At 48.5% G+C, this 14,459-nt stretch overlaps 1 pseudogene; it reads left to right on the forward strand.

The window, feature by feature from the left end:
* The first annotated feature begins 521 nt into the window (after positions 1–521).
* Positions 522–6,784, forward strand: LOC102531691 (high mobility group protein HMG-I/HMG-Y-like; annotated as a pseudogene).
* The last annotated feature ends 7,675 nt before the right edge of the window (positions 6,785–14,459 follow it).

Below are 14,459 nucleotides of genomic sequence, written 5' to 3' on the forward strand. Positions count from 1 at the left end.
TCCCCAAGTTCTGCTCTGCCACACTCTTCCTTACTCTTCTTGCCTCTCATCTTCCTTTATGTTATCCATGGTTTGACCTCCCCTGCTGTCCATTTAAATGTTTTCTGTTTTCTGCAGAGATTAGTTGGGCTAGAATGGCAGATCATAAGGGCAGGTGCCAAAATTTGGGAATATAATACATGGCTAAAACCCACACACCTTCCAATGTGACAGGTTCAATCTTATTTAAGAACCCTATCTGCTTTTGTGACTGTGTTGTAGGAATTTTCACCATCTTTTCTATTATTAAGGTAACATTAATTGTTGTAACAAACATCCCCCAACAACATTAACTGCATAAGAGTGTATTTCTTGTTTATAGTTCAGGAGACTTGTTTACACAACTCTTTTCCTGCTGGGACTCTGACATCCTCTAGGAAATTGGAATCAGTTAGGTACAGCTAGTGGATGGAGGAAGAGCATGAATGGAGATCACACACACAAGGAAGCTATTTGGGCCAGGCCTGGAAGCATGTTGCGTCATGTCTGAGCATGTGGGACTCAGCCACAAAGCCAAACTCAACTGCAAGGAGTCTGGGAAACACAGCCTTGTGGTGGGCTCAGGAAGGCGAGGACACAGGCTTTGTTAACAGACAGTAGTCTCTGTCATACTCTACATGGAAAGATATTGGAGGTTTACAAGGCAAACGTGATACCATTTGCTTGTGAGCCTGATACAAGAGGACACAGTAAGACACACATTTCATGAGCATGTTTAGTGTTCTCTTTACTTGGACAGGAATGACCTTGATGGACATAGTTGGGTTTTTTGTTTACAGTGTTGCCTAGTCAGTCATGAACTGACACCTGACTTGGGGATTTCAGAGCTACATTTGTGGAGACTGTTAGTCCCTCCCCTCCCATGGCCCCTTGGTTCAGAAATGATAGCATTGGTTTTCCCAAGTTTAGACTGCTTGCCTGACTCTTATTCTCAGCTTTCAAAGGAGCTGTGGTCCAGGGCCCAGGACTAAGAGATTCATCTTAGCAGAGTTTCTTTGGTTCCCTTATTTATCTGTGCTCTGTTCATTGGCCAGGTCACAAACAGGCCTGCTTTCAAATGTTCTCTGTGCTCTCATGACATGCAAAATTATATCTAGATTTTCTTGAGTTTTATAATACTATTTACAACTGCTTTCTGAATATTCTAACTTAGATGTTGTGTTTGTAGTTAAAGATGGGAGCTCTGGATCCCTGACCTCTCACTTAACAGCATTTAATAATCTTAGAGCATTTACCTTACCCCTCAAAGCTTGAGGTACGTGACCCGAAAAAAGATGCAGATGTGAGAGAACCTGTTGTTGTTGTTAATATCATCCAATCATAATACAACTTGTAGATGATACTTCCTTCCTGTATTTCTTGTTCTAATTAAAAAACATAAGTACCCACCAAATTGTCCAGGTAAGAATCTGTGAACTTGAATACTTTTCCTGTCTCACTTCTCCACATCTAATTAGTTGCCAAGATCTATTAATTTTACCCTTGTGACAGAGACTGCTGTCTGGCAAAAAAATTGGGTTCCTCTTCTTTCTGGGGTTGAGCTAGACTACATTTTCTAGACCCTCTTGTGGTTAGGGTGGTCCTATGACTGATCTCCAAGTAGGGAAATGTGGGTGGTGATGGTACAGATTCAATTCACTATACTCTTTCTTTTCTGCCTGCTAGGTTTGGACCCGCCAGAGTGAACTTTGTATCATGTGTTTGAGACTTGACCTTACATCACTATGGGTTTGTGAAGGACTGTGGAGCAAAGCACTGTCCCATTTCAATTTTCCCAACCCCAGTTAATTTAGATCTTCCTTGGAGGAATTGCACTTTTCAACTGGGTGAGAAATATACTTGTGTTTGAACTGTCCAATATTGGGGGATCTATTTGTTATAGTAGTTAAAATACTTTTAAAATCCTTTGAAATCTCTCAGTTAGTCTATTGATGGTCCACAAGGCCTTTCAAGTTATCACATTTTCTGTTCCTTCGAACTCTGCTCCCACCACCCCCACCATGCACATCATGCTGTATTTCCTGTACTAAACCATCTCACTGATACCACAACAAAGCACATGTTATTTTCCCTTTGTAGGCTATTCCTGTCCCTAAAAATGTCCCTGACTCCTCTACATAGAGGGTTCCTAGTAATACACAAGTGCTCAGAAGCCACCAAAACCCTACTCATCAATGAATTTGGTAAAGCCGTAAGACACAAAATTAATATGCACAAATCTATTGCATTTTTATACACTAAAAACAAACTATCAGAAAGAGAAATTAAGAAAACAATCCCATTTACAATGTCATCAAAAATAATAAAATACCTAGGAATAAACCTACCTAAGGAGGTAAAAGACCTGTACTCAGAAAGCTATGACACTGATGAAAAAATTTGAAGATGATACAGATGGAAAGGTATACTGTGTTCATGGACTGGAAGAATCAATCATGTTAAAATGATTATACTATTTAAGGCAATCTACAGACTCAGTGCAATCCCTTATCAAAATGCCAATGGCATTTTTCAGAGAACTGAAACAAAAAAAGAATTCTTAAATTTGTATTGAAACACAAAAGTTTCTGACTAGCCAAAACAATCTTAAGAAAGAAGAACACATCAGGAGGTATCATGCACCCTGATTTTGAACTATATTACAAAGCTACAGTAATCAAAACAGTATGGTTCTGGCACAAAATAGACACAAAGGTCAATGGAACAGAATAGAGAGCTCAGAAATGGATCTATGCACAAATAGTCCATTAATCTACAATGAAGGAGGCAAGAATATACAGTGGAAGAAATACAGCCTCTTTAATAAATGGTGTTAGGAAAGCTGGACATCTACATGAAAAAGAATCAAACTGGACCACTTTCTCACACCATGTACATAAAAGTACATACTTATAAAATACAAGATCTGAAACCATAAAACTCCTAGAAGAAACATAGGCAGTAGCCCTTTGACATTGGCCTTAGCAAACTTTTTTGGATCTGTCTCCTCAGGCAAGGGAGACAAAAGCAAAAATAAACAAATGGGACTTAAATCAAACTAAAAAGGTTTTGCACAAGGAAAGAAACTCAACAAAATGAAAAAGTAACCCACTGAATGGGAGAAGATATTTGCAAACAATGTATCTAATAAAGAGTAATACTCAAAATATACAAAGAATTCATACAACTCAATATCAAAACAAAAACAACCTGATTAAAAAATGGGCAGAGGATCTGAACAGACATTTTTCCAAAGAAGACACACAGATGGCACGTGGTACCAAAGAGGTGTGAGTGCGTTAAGAGTCAAAGAAGAGAAAAAAGGAAGGAAAGGAGTAAAGGAATGACAGACAGAGGGAAGCAGTAAGAAATGTACTTACAGTCATTTTGTTTTTCCTCCAAGGGAGATGGTGACTAAGTGAGTTGCATGTGCACACAGCATCTTGGTTGCTTGGACATTTCATGAGGAAAGGGTTGCACATTTCAGGCCTTGTGCCGAGTGGGTCAGATTGAGGGGATGGGAAACAGCAGCGCAGCAAAGAGCTAGTTTCACGGTCTTGCCCGCAGTTTTATGTCTCTTTCAGAATGCAATTCTTTGTATGATTGTATCATGCCAACGAGTTCTCTTAGTTTGTAGATAAAACAGACTCAGATATGAATGTGTCCTTCTCCTGGGGTGTTCTCCAGAATTTCAGTGAGAAATCAGAGCTACATTTCAAGAAGGTCTTAATTCACACTTAGATAACGTTATACTACCTCCAATCCTGCTTTTAGCTACAGGAGTTGAATGAGTCAGTCTAGTCTAGATACTGTTGAGAAACTCTTTACTTTGTGAAGGTCCATGATTTCATGGGTCATTAGTGAGGCATGCAGCTACTATACCAAAGCTGCCTGGGTAGGAACTTTTCTAAACAGGTTTCTGGAACAGCCCCATTGGCTTTGGTCCTTTATGGCCGTGCTGTTTCACTAGCTCCTGAACATACGGCCTGGAAGCCTACATTCTGACTATGAAAGACATCAAGCTGCTGTGCACAGGGACACTCCTGTCAGTTATTTTTCTTCACCTACATGGTCTAACATATTAGGTAAAGTTTTTGTGTTATTCATGTTTTTATTCTCTAGGACACAAAGCCTAAACATGATAGGTCTTCCTTAAATGTGGAAATGAGTGTACCTATAATTGTGTGGAAACCGAAGCCCTTAGACCATTTTTTGCTCAGCAATCTCATAGTAGATTTAACAAGCATGGATTTTCTAGTTAACCCAAGCTCTGACAAATATACACATACACCTTTTCTAGTTTTAATCATTTTATATTATACATTTTGCTTCATACAAATATTTATATGTAAATTATGAAGGAAAGCTCTGTTTTCCTCCCTAATAATAAAATCACTTTCCCAGCACCACTTAATGATGTCAATAAACCTGATTAAAGTGAAGAGAAAAAAACTTAGAAAAAATGTCTAGTAAGTAAAATGGAAACATAACCAACAGGAAAATACATATCTCAAAGGAGAACTGATTAGATAAATGCAAAAAGAAAAAATGCAAATGTCTAAGGCATATGAAATATTTAATCTCACTGATGATATATAGTTGATAGACATGTAAGTTTATATACTTCTAAGAGTAAAAAATTTGGCAATGTATACAAAAAGTATTCAAAATTATCCTGTCCTGTGAGTGAGTCATTAATTTCTAAGGATGGGTTTAAAAGAAACAGATGGCTAGAAATTTACTTTCAATAAGAGCCCACTTCCGGCCAGAATGAGAAAGAAAAATGCCATATGACATCATTTATATGAGGAACCTAAAAATAATAACAATAATAATAAGGACACAAATGAACTACTTATCATTTATAAGTGATGATTGATTTCTTGAATATGTATAAGAACATGTGACTGTCCTTTATGATTGGATTGCCACATTCTGTTGATTCTTGTCTGTAGTGGCTTTATTTTTTTTTGATAATTATGTAAGCTTAAAAAGCTAAAGGTCTAATCTGTTCTTAGAAACAATGATCAGTACATATATGTAAACTAAAAATATATGCAGTATATTGTATTTATGTATTTATATGCAGTGTAGCGTGTATGTGCAGACAAACTGTAATATTTCTACCTAATAAAACTGAAAAGGGGGGGGGAAATTTTCAGAAAAAAAAACTCTCCAGAGATTCCTTGTGAAATGTAGTCTTGCCCTCAGAAGGGAGACAGAAAAATGTGGTCACCTCCTTTCTCTGGTCATTAGCCTACATGGATAGGAGACCCAGAGTGTCTGCAACCATCTAGCTACTAGTCCAGGGATGAAGTCAACACACAGAGGACAGAACCAAGAGCATCACGGTCAGTGAAGAGGATTACAAGCCACCTTGAAGCCCACTCTGCCTGGAGACTTCAAGTAGTATGTATCAATAAATTTCCTTATTATTTTAAGGTTTAAAAAAAAAGCCCACTTTCATGTTAAAAGAAACTAGGAAAAAGATCTTACAACCCCAAAAGCCAGAATGTTTACAAACCCTCTAAAATTTTATACAACAGCTAAAATCATTTTTTACAGAATATTGAATACTGCTACAAAAGACTCATGACAAAATAATTGAGAAATGCAGGATATAAAATGGCTTGCATGATAAGATTTTCAGTGTTATTCTAAAATTGTGTACGTTCTGTGTAGATACATAGATATACTATACATATATACACATACATGTATTTACATACATATGTATATACACGTGTGTATTAAGTTTACAGCTTACAAAAATACACACTTGTACAAATGTTTGTTGTTATGGAGTGAATTCCCCCCCTCATTGATGTGTTGAAGCCCTAACCCCCGAACTCCCAATGTGACTGTATTTGGAGGCAGGGCTTTTAAGGAAGTAATAAGGCTAAATGACGTCATACGGTTGGGGCCTTAATCCAATGAGGCTGACATCTTCCTAAGAAGAGGAAGGGAACCCAGAGCTCTCTCTCAAAGTGTTCTCAGAAGAAAGGCCACTGAGGGCACAAGGAGAAAGGCATCTGTCTGCAAGCCAGGAAGAGAGCTCTCACAAGAAACCAACCCTGCCAGCACCTTGATCTTGGATTTCAAGGCTTCAGGATTGTGAAAAAGTAAAATTCTGTTGTTTAAGTTACCAATCCTGTGGTATTCTGTTATGGCAGCCTGCATAGATTAATTCATCTGTCTACAAGGGTTTTTCTGAATTGTTTTTAATAGTGAAAAGCTGACCTGTAAATGGGACTCCCGAGTCCGAGTCCAGGCATTTCTGGCCCTGGCGCGGCTCCAAGAAGGTATCCACATTTGCTACCATCAGCGGTGGTGGCAAAGCCAGGCGGGTCCTCACCACCCAGCACCCTGGCCCCCCTGCAGCCCGGTGAGTGCACCGCAGGCCGGGTGGCCAAGCTGGCGCATCCCAGCTGTGGCTTCTCCAGTTGCTCCACAGATGAGGGAGGAGGAGCGAGTGGAGCTTGAAGTCCAGCCAGCCCTTGGCTTCCAAGCAGGAAAAGGATGGCCCTGAGGAGCGAGCCAAGGGCCTCAAGTGGAGTCCTGGCAGTGCTGGTAGGGAGTCAAAAGGAGCCCGGCAAAATGCCAACACCTAAGAGATCTTGGGGCCACCAAAGGGCAGCAAAAACAAGGCTGCTGCCAAGATCCAGAAAACCACCACAGCTCCAGGGAGGAACCAAGGGGCCGACCCCAAACACTGGAGAAGGAGGAAGAAGCGAGCATCAGGTAGGAGTCCTCAGAGGAGCAGTAGTGACCGCGCCACTCTGCCACCGGCTCCCTCGCCAAGGACGAGTTTTCTTGGTGGACTGCACAGCTTTGCTCCCTCCCACTGCCGCCCACCCCTTCCCCCAGGTCCACGCATCACTGCCAGCTACCTGAGTCCTCACTGCCACACTACACCCACACCAGCTGCTGCAGGGTCCCTGGGCCAGTGGGAAGCAGTTTTCCTTTGATTTCAGTTCCCAGCGACCCCTCTCACCCATGCGCCACACCTGTCCCCTGGACAGAGCTGACTTCCCACTTCGCTCCTCCATGAGCTGCTGTGTCCCCACTCCTTCAGTGGTAGGGACACTGCTGGCTGGGCTCTTGGTCTGGGGGCCCCTTTTGATTCCTGACTCTTCCCTCTGGCTTCCCATTAAGGGGCCTGGGAGGGCTCCCCTGGCCTTAAAATGAGCCCAAGACCCATCGCTTCTGACACGGCCCACTCCCACTGTACCAGCAGCAGCATGTGTCACTCACATCCATTTTTCTCCCCAGCTTGCCTCATCCCTGCACTAGGTTGGGCAGCCCCCTTGAGGGCACAGGAAGGAAGGCAGGAGGGTCTAACCTCCTACCCTCTCTAAGCAGGCTCTATCCCACCTTGCCCTCACCGTGGAATCTACTGCAGTGATGGAGATGGCAGTTACCTTTATCCAGGGGAGGCCCAGGGGCCTGGGTTCCCTGTGGCAGCCACTCAAGGTGGACTTGAGCCACTCCCCATCTGTTTCCACTTTCAGCCTCAGTTTCCCCTTCCCTCACATGGGGCACTAATAACAAGGAGCTAACCCACCCCCACACTTCTGCTCCTCCCTACCCCCCAAGGTTCTGGTTCCATCTTTCCTCTGGTCACAAACTACCTCTGGACAGTTATGTTGTCTTTTGTTCAGTGTGTCATTCTTAGACACCCATCATTGCTGCTGCTGCCAGCAACAAATGTTCATCCTCATTGCTTCCTGTTCTGCCTACATTCCCCTCCTCCAAGATGCTCTTAGGTGAAGGGGCCTGGAGCAAAGCAGGCTGGATTATGGACTACCCCAGTCTCAGGGAAGGTGGGGCCCTGCCCCTGGGTTACTGCAGCAGAGTAAAGAGGGGAGGCCTGTTTTGACCGGCAGGTGTAGGGGCCACCTCCCCATGTTCTGTCAGGGAGGAGGTATTTGTCCCAGCCTAAGATCTCCTTCTAGTTTCCCACGTGACAGGCCAATGAATCAGGAGACAAGGTGTTGGGGCAAGGAATAGTGACTTTATCTGGAAAGCTGGTAGACCAAGTTGGCAGACTGATGTACTGGAAACCCATCTTCCCCAAGTCAGAATTCAGGCTCTTTTTCAACTAAAAAGGGGAGGGAGTGTGCTTGCTTGTTGCAAACTTCTTGGTGTAGGAATTCTTTGTTATTGGAATCCTTTGCTTTTTGCAGCTGTCCACATGGGTCAGATTATGGTTTCCCTGTAAACCTCCAACAAAACAAATGTTAGTTTCTATTCTGCAACTTGTTATCTTTATATGAACAGAAAAGTGTGAATATCCTTAAAGGTCAGAGCCTGAGAATAGGCTCTCCCATACATTTCAGACTCAAGGCAACATTGATTTACAAAAGGTGCAGAACCAGGAAGACGAAACCTAGGAAACAGCACAGGGTTAAAGTCAAAGGAACAGATTTAGTATATGAAGTCAGATTTGTCCTTTTCTTTTACACTCCTATCATTAGGACAACCCACAGTGTCCCTGTGAGTAAAGGATGGAGTGAGGTGTGGAACCCATGGAGATTTTCACCTCAGGATTGTTAAATGGCTTTATGAACGCAGAGAGGGGCACTGCAGTAAAAGCCCTTAGTGTTATTAACACTCTTCTTTGTTCCTTTCAAAGTAAACTGGTAAAGGAGCACTCATTCTGTCCACGCCAAGCTTGGGTCCAGACAGATCTTGAAAACTTTATTTCATTAAAAGTCAGTGACATTAAGATCGATCCGACGGTCTTATTACTTTTCTTGCTGTGTTTCTAGGATGAGGAATGTGCTAGAGGTATTGTTCTCATGCATAAGTCTCCTGCAAATATCACCTAGGCACTGACTTGTTTTCTGTGAATGATTTTACTTTGTTTCCATTTTGCTTTTATTTTTTTCTGCTTTTGCTTTGGCTTTCTCTAGTAAACTGGGAATGGAAACCCAGGGCAAAGCGCAATTACTTGCCAAAGAATGGAGTGAAGTGAAAATCCTGGCTTAACCTACATCGTTGGGAGGAAAATATTAGAAATTAAATAAGAAAAAAAGGGAAAGCAATGAGTAGTGTGAACAGGGTTTCTCTGCTGCATTAAGCAGTTTACAGCTTTCACATGTCCCTTTCTGCTTCTCTTTTTATACTGACTTTAGGCTGTTTTAACAACGTAGTTTATGGAATATGTTTTGGATGCACTCTTCCTCTGTATTAGATCTCTCCTCTTGGCTCAGAACAGGTTGTTATCAACATTTAAAGTATTTATTTGTTCTTCACATTATTTGAGAAGCAATGTAAGATACCAGAGTTGCTGTATGATTATGTGGGAAAGATTTTTTTACCACTAGATTTGAGAAGACAGTATTTATATGTCTTATTGGGACAAGTTATACATATATATGGAGATATATGTATATATATCTCTCAGTAGTTTAAAAACTAACAGCTTTATGGTAACTCTACTTACGACACATGTAGAAATTTTAACAACTTAGGTGATTTAATTGGAATTGAGAAAATAGTTAAGACTATAACATCATCGTCCTAAAACCAAATCTGAAGGGTTTTCTAAGCATAATCAAATGGTATGATTTAAAAAAAAAATTTACAGGCAGATCCGCATGTTTGGGCAAAAATAAACACCTTACCATTTTGCTGATTGGAATTCACAACCCAAGAACAAGGTTTATCTTCTAAAAAACTTGTTCTACATACAGTTCATCTGCGCTTAAGCGAGACTAAGAACAATGAATTCCAGCAGCAACAGCAGGGGGGATGCCACGTGGGAGACCCTGGATTTGCTACCATCTCCAATGGGACCTGGCCTCTGCTGCCCCAGGTTGGAGAAGCACGTTCCCCTCAGCCTGATCCTGGGAGGTGGCCTGGTGGGGTCAGGTGACCCTGGTGGTTACAGCGGCAGTGGCTCAGGGGGGTAGGTAGGTGCTGCCCTTTGGGAGCCGGTACATTTGCTCCCATCTTCCCCCTCCTCAGCCTGGCGCGGGGGAGACCTCTGCTGGCTCAGGTTCCCTGGAATCATGTATGCCTGTTAGCCCGCTGCAGAGAGGTGGTCTAGTGCCATCAGGTGGCCGCGGCGGGGATATGGGGGCTGCCATATGGGAACCCACTGATGTGCTCTCATCTCCCCCGTGGCCTGGCCTGGGGACGCCCTCTGCTGCCCCAAGTTGTCTACGCGTCTCTCTAGGGCAGTAGGCTCCTGGGAGGCGGGCGAGTTGAGGTCAGGGATCGCTTGCTGTGGTAAGGCGGGAAGGGTGGCTGCCGGGTGTGACCCCGTCGATTTGCTCTCAGCTGCCCTATCTATATACCTTGCCTGTCCTGGGGGTGGCCTCTGCTGCCCCAGGTTCGTGGGACCCGCGTCTCTGGTTCAGTCTGTTCCCAAGGCGGCCCTGTGTGCTCAAGTGGTGACGGCAGAGGCAGCAGCTGGAAGGGGAGGGGTCCTGCAATGTGGGAGCCCGTCGATTTGCTCCCATCGCTGCCATGGCCTAGCCTGGGGCGCCCTTTGCTGCCCCAGGTTCCCTGGATGCACCTCTCCAGGTCAGTCAGTGGGCTCGCAGGAAGCTGCGCGGTGTGGTTAGGGGGGCAGCGATGGAGGTGGGGTGGAGGGGTGCTGCCCTGTGGGAGTCTGTCTATTTGGTCTCTTCTGTGTCCCCAGTCTCCACTGCGCCTGGCCTGGGGGTGACCTCTGCTGCCACAGATTCTTGAGCGCAGCCTGCTCCCTAGAGTCAGGCGCGGTTTGGTCATGGGCCTTGGCTGCGGGACCGACGGCGGTGGCGGCTGTGTGAGGGGGGGATGCCGGCTGTGTGAGGGGGGGATGTCCTGACGAGCCTCCATTTGTTCCCATCTTCCCCGCGGCCTTTTCTGGGGGTGGCCTCTTTTGCCTCAGTTTCCCCTGATGCTCGGGTTCATAGCCGACACTTGGGAAGGAGGCATGGTGCGATGAAGGGGAGGCGGCAGTGGCAGCTGGTGTGAGGTGGCCTCGTGGATTGGTTCCCATCTCCCTCCCGGCCTGGCCTAGGGGTGCCCTCTGCTGCCCCAAGTTGGCCATGCATCTCTCTAGGGCAGTAGGCTTGGGTAGGCGGGTGAGTTGGGTTCAAGAAATGTTTACCACAGCGATGCATGGAGGGCAGCTGCTCTGTGGGACACCATCGACTTGCTCCTGGCTGCCCCATCTACCCCGCGCCTTGCCTACGGACGGCCTCTACTGCCGCAGGTTCTCGGGACGCACGTATCCTGGTCAGTAGGCGTTCGCAAGGTGGCCAGGGGCTCTCAGGCCGTGGAGTGGTGGGGTGGTGGTGCATGCACGTGGAAGCCTGTTGATTTGCTCCCATTTCCCCCGCGGCCTGGCCTGCGGGCAGCCTCTGCTGCCCCAATTTCAGGACACAGATGTCTCAGTCAGCCTACTCCCGGAATGCGGACTCCAGGTGTTCAGGGGATAGCACTGGCGGTGGCTGGGGAAGGAAGATGTCCGGGGCTAGGTGGTCCACTTGCTTCCATCTCACCTGGGTCCTGGCCTGGGGGCTGTGTTTTTTTCCCAGTTCCTCCTGACGCCTGTCTCCAGGTCAGCTTGCTCCCTGGAGGCGGGCACCGTGTGTTCAGAGGGTAGGGCTCAGAGGGTAGGGGCGCGCAGGCGGCATTGGCAGGAGAGGTTGCCCGGGGCAACCTGGTCTATTTGGTCCCATCTCCCCAGCGGCCTGGCCTGGGGGCAGTCTCTGCTGCCCAAATCTCAGGACACAGATGTCTCAGTCAGCCTACTCCCGGAACGCGGACTTCATGCGTTCAGGGGATAGCACTGGTGGTGGCAGCAGTGGCAGGGTGAAGGGAGATGCCTGGGTCGAGCTGGTCCCCTTGCTCCTAACTCACCCAGGGCCTGGCCTGGGGGTTGCATTTGTTTTCCCAGGTCCTCCTGACGCCCGTCTCCAGGTCAGCTTGCTCCCAGGATATAGGCAGCGTGTGTTCAGAGGATAGTGGCAATCCAGGCAGCGTTGGTGGGAGGGCGGTGCCCAAAGCAAGCTATTCCATTTGCTCCCATCTCCCCTGCCACCTGGCGTAGGGGTAGCCTTTGCTGCCCTAGATTCTCCAGACGCTAGTGTGCAAGTCAGCTTGCTTCCAGGAGGAGAGTATGGTCCAGATCACCATGCGTGCCATCACCCACCCAAGGCCCACTGGCGAGCAGCCTGCAGCCTGGGACCACCCTGACCCCCTGGCTCAGAGGAGGCCCTGGGCATGGGGCTGGGGTGCAGGCCTGCACCCAGACGGGAATTGGAATGGCCTCAAGCCCTGGCCATCACGCCGCGGAGGAGCCTTGGACGCTGGGCTGTGTGTCCGCTGTCTGGTGGCTTTTTACTATGGTGAGCTGAGCGCAGATGGCCCCACCCCTGGTGGGGTGAGGGGTGAGGGGGTCAGCTTGGGTAGGGGTGCGCTCAGAGCGAGGGGGGATCCTGCGGTGAGAGGGGACAGGTTGAAGAGTAGGGGCATTATCGACTGTAAGTGACCTGGCTGAGGCGTGAAGGGGCCGGCCCGGGGTAAGGGGTACTTGGAATAGGGGTACCCAGCTGAGGGGTGGTGGACAATCCCAGGGTGAAGGGCGAGGGGATGATCACAGGATGGCGGGGGCCCCGGGGTGATGCATGAGAGGCAGCCTGTTTGCGGTGGCTATAGGTTAGAAGCTAGTGGGGCAGAGACTGGAGTATAAAAGGAGACTTGTCTTGGGGGTCTGGTCGGGGATCAGGCCTGGTCAGGGAGTGTGGGGGACATGACAGGGCTGGGGGATTTGTGTGGGGGTGAGTGTGGGGAGTAGGACTGTGGGGTTTGTGGCCTGGCCCTTGGTGGGTAGTGGTTCTAATCGGGTGCCGGGACCCTGTTGGGGTCAGGGACACAGCCAGTCCCGGGCCATGAGGGGGGCCAGCCCCACCACCCCACTGGCCCACCGCCGAGCCCCGCATGGCCTGGTTCGGCCCCACTAATAGCGTCCCGCACCGCAGGAGCCCCAGCCCCAGCGTCTACACTACCTGCAGGAGGAGCTGAGGGCACCGCGCCCACGGATGCACACTTGTGGCCTGACGCAGGAACCGGCGCAGGGCATGAGTATCAGGCCTGGAGCCGAGTGTTCCTGGGCCTGCTCCCCGTGGAGGAACACGGCCTGGAGTCCGGGCCGCTGCGTGACTTCGTCTCCGCTGCTGTCGCCTGGCAGGTAAGGGGGCGCCGGTGGGGGCGCGGAGGTTGGGGAGCCGGTGGTTGAGGCCTGGGCTGCGCTGGGGAGGCGCTCAGGGAGGGTTGTGTAGGTGAGGCCCGGGCCGTGATAGTATATATAGGAAACCCTAAAGCAGGGATACTGCTAGTTGCAGCTTTAGGGCTAGGGGTAGAGTTGGACTAGGTTCATGGTTCAGGCTATATGCAGGCTTAGTGCTGTGTTCAGCGTTAAGGCAAGTTTCAGGTTTACGGCTGGGTTCATTGTTAGTGTTTCGCACAGGGTTAGGGCTAGGTGCTGGGTGAGGGCTTGGTTGAGGGTTAGGATTAGGGTTAGGTTCAGGGTTCAGGCTATGTTCAGGGTTAGGGCTGTTTTCACAGTTGGGCTAGGTTCACTGTCAGGGCTAGGTTCAAGGTTAGGGCTAGGTTTAGGATAGGGCTAGTTACAGGGTTACAGCTAGTTTAGGGATTAGGGCTACATGCAGTGTTAGGTGTGTGTTCTCCAGTAGGGCTAGGTTCAGCCTTAAGGCTAGGTTCAGTGTTTGTTCTAGGTACAGGGTAAGGGCTATATTTAGTTGTAGGGCTAGGTTGGAAATTAGGGGTATATTGAGGTTTATGGCAAGGTTCAGTGTTAGGCCTAGGTGCGTTATGAACCTGTCAGTGTATGGGTGGGGTGGCATTGGGGGTTGAAACTCGGCTACCCAGTCCTGGGCCACGGGGCTGGCCAGTCTGGGCCACGGGGTGGACCAGCCCCACCGCCCCTCGGCCTGGCCTCGCGTGGCCGGGCTCGGCCCCTATCGGACCCGGCCCCTGTCGGCCCCACTGGCCGTGTCCCTTAGTGCGGGAGCCCCAGCCGGAGCGTCCCAGCTACCGGCAGGAGGGGGAAGGGCGGTGACGAGGACGCGCATGCAGGACTGTGCGGGAGCCGGCCCAGGGCGTGCGGGAGCTGGGCCGGGGCCGGGTGCTTCTGGGTCGGCTGCCCGAGGAGGAGCACAGCCCTGGGTCCGGCCGCCGCGTGCCTTCGCCTCCGCTGCTGTCGCCTGGCAGGTAAGGGGGCGCCGGTGGGGGCGGGCAGGTCGAGCAGCTGGTGGCTGAGGCCTGGGCTGCACTGGGGAGGCGCACAGGGAGGGCTGTGTAGGTGAGGCCTGGGCCTCATGGCCCATTAGGCCCCTGAAGCGGGTCCGGGGCCGCCACCCTGGTTTGTGGTGCATCGCCCCTGCCATCAATAATCACTGAACCCTGGTGTCTTCATCGCA

The sequence above is a fragment of the Vicugna pacos genome, chromosome 29, assembly GCF_048564905.1.
Source record: "Vicugna pacos chromosome 29, VicPac4, whole genome shotgun sequence".
NCBI lineage: Eukaryota > Metazoa > Chordata > Mammalia > Artiodactyla > Camelidae > Vicugna > Vicugna pacos.